Here is a 2,500-nt window from a genome sequence, read left to right on the forward strand (position 1 = left end):
AGCTGCATGGTGTCCCATATGGTCTAGCGGTTAGGATTCCTGGTTTTCACCCAGGCGGCCCGTGTTCGACTCCCGGTATGGGAATTGTACTTATCGTTGTCTTCAGCCTTGCAACTAATCGTGTCCCTGTGCTAAGGCAGCAAAAATGCTCTTCCTGGGAAGTCTAACAATCTTGCTGGAAATACTGAACAGTCATTACATACAACTCAGGTGGAGCTGTCACCTTGCATGTGATTTTGCCACACTTTGGTGTCACGATATTTATTACATTTTTATTATTTGTAAGCCAAGCTAAAGAATAATCTCAGCGCCGATTTCCTCCAGTCGTAGGTTGTGGTGCCGTGCCAGGTTACCCCTGAAAAACACTGTCCCCGACAATTCAGACCAGACACACAAAATGAAATGAATTACTTGAGAAAATGAACTTTTACCATAAAATAACTTTTGTTGGTTACGAAATGCAATTTGTACAGAAAAAAAATATCTTACCCGTGGTGAAACAGCCAAAAAGAAAACACCAAAAAATACGAGAGATTTTGCTCAAATTACGCAGTTTTTCGGGCATAAATGTGTGCATTGTCTAGGATGCTGGATGCGAAGCCAAAAACGTCACCGATGCGAAGGGAATGTCCGTGCTGTAACACCAGCGTGTCAGCGGGGCAGGCGGGTCCTTGTTTCACTGGCCAACCACACGGGGCCAGTCGCCTCGCTTGGCCAATCGGTCGAGACCGTTGTAAAACATTTAGTTGAAACACTTCTTCAACTAGCCAATAGAGGGCTGAAACATTTGTTGCACTAAAGCCGAAAGGAGGCTGGCAAAAGGAACATAGATGACAGACAGATTTGGGAAGCATTCCGTATTTTCAGACTGTAGCATTTACTTTTAGTTGATTTTCCATCTGTCATTCTCATAAGCATTATTGCTACTTAAAAAGATGAAATTTCTTGTGACATTATTTGATACTGAGAGGAAGAATCTGTTTTTAAGAAATACTTGAAAGTCATCTGAAGTGTGAAATCGACGCAAGAAAGATCTGGATGCAAATGCATTTAATCCTTTTCTCTTTGTGCTACTTGTTTGTCCTTCTCTGCTGTGGGCCAGTGGCGCAATGGATAACGCGTCTGACTACGGATCAGAAGATTCTAGGTTCGACTCCTGGCTGGCTCGGCCTTTTCTTTCCTTTACTCTAATGCCTTCTGCTTTAGCCGCTCCATGCTACCAACGTCTTGGCTTCCTCGCATCAGCTGCAGACAGGGAGCTCACAAGAGGCAAGCTGCATGGTGTCCCATATGGTCTAGCGGTTAGGATTCCTGGTTTTCACCCAGGCGGCCCGTGTTCGACTCCCGGTATGGGAATTGTACTTATCGTTGTCTTCAGCCTTGCAACTAATCGTGTCCCTGTGCTAAGGCAGCAAAAATGCTCTTCCTGGGAAGTCTAACAATCTTGCTGGAAATACTGAACAGTCATTACATACAACTCAGGTGGAGCTGTCACCTTGCATGTGATTTTGCCACACTTTGGTGTCACGATATTTATTACATTTTTATTATTTTTAAGCCAAGCTAAAGAATAATCTCAGCGCCGATTTCCTCCAGTCGTAGGTTGTGGTGCCGTGCCAGGTTACCCCTGAAAAACACTGTCCCCGACAATTCAGATCAGACACACAAAATGAAATGAATTACTTGAGAAAATGAACTTTTACCATAAAATAACTTTTGTTGGTTACGAAATGCAATTCGTACAGAAAAAAAATATCTTACCCGTGGTGAAACAGCCAAAAAGAAAACACCAAAAAATACGAGAGATTTTGCTCAAATTACACAGTTTTTCGGGCATAAATGTGTGCATTGTCTAGGATGCTGGATGCGAAGCCAAAAACGTCACCGATGCGAAGGGAATGTCCGTGCTGTAACACCAGCGTGTCAGCGGGGCAGGCGGGTCCTTGTTTCACTGGCCAACCAAACGGGGCCAGTCGCCTCGCTTGGCCAATCGGTCGAGACCATTGTAAAACATTTAGTTGAAACACTTCTTCAACTAGCCAATAGAGGGCTGAAACATTTGTTGCACTAAAGCCGAAAGGAGGCTGGCAAAAGGAACATAGATGACAGACAGATTTGGGAAGCATTCCGTATTTTCAGACTGTAGCATTTACTTTTAGTTGATTTTCCATCTGTCATTCTCATAAGCATTATTGCTACTTAAAAAGATGAAATTTCTTGTGACATTATTTGATACTGAGAGGAAGAATCTGTTTTTAAGAAATACTTGAAAGTCATCTGAAGTGTGAAATCGACACAAGAAAGAACTGGATGCAAATGCATTTAATCCTTTTCACTTTGTGCTACTTGTTTGTCTTTCTCTTCTGTGGGCCAGTGGCGCAATGGATAACGCGTCTGACTACGGATCAGAAGATTCTAGGTTCGACTCCTGGCTGGCTCGGCCTTTTCTTTCCTTTACTCTAATGCCTTCTGCTTTAGCCGCTCCATGCTACCAACGTCT

General features: G+C 43.4%; 1 protein-coding gene and 4 non-coding genes across 15 annotated transcripts in view; all 5 read left to right on the plus strand.

The window, feature by feature from the left end:
- LOC125740322 (polymeric immunoglobulin receptor-like) overlaps positions 1–2,500 on the plus strand; it is a 176,212-nt gene that overhangs the window by 86,779 nt on the left and 86,933 nt on the right. The gene's annotated exons all lie outside the window — the stretch shown is intronic.
- Positions 13–84, plus strand: trnae-uuc (transfer RNA glutamic acid (anticodon UUC)). Its single transcript has one exon. It is a non-coding gene; the product is annotated as a tRNA-Glu (tRNA).
- On the plus strand, positions 1,096–1,168 carry trnar-acg (transfer RNA arginine (anticodon ACG)). The gene has a single exon. It is a non-coding gene; the product is annotated as a tRNA-Arg (tRNA).
- trnae-uuc (transfer RNA glutamic acid (anticodon UUC)) lies at positions 1,285–1,356 on the plus strand. The gene has a single exon. It is a non-coding gene; the product is annotated as a tRNA-Glu (tRNA).
- On the plus strand, positions 2,368–2,440 carry trnar-acg (transfer RNA arginine (anticodon ACG)). Its single transcript has one exon. It is a non-coding gene; the product is annotated as a tRNA-Arg (tRNA).

This window comes from Brienomyrus brachyistius, chromosome 4, assembly GCF_023856365.1.
Source record: "Brienomyrus brachyistius isolate T26 chromosome 4, BBRACH_0.4, whole genome shotgun sequence".
Taxonomy (NCBI): Eukaryota; Metazoa; Chordata; class Actinopteri; order Osteoglossiformes; family Mormyridae; genus Brienomyrus; species Brienomyrus brachyistius.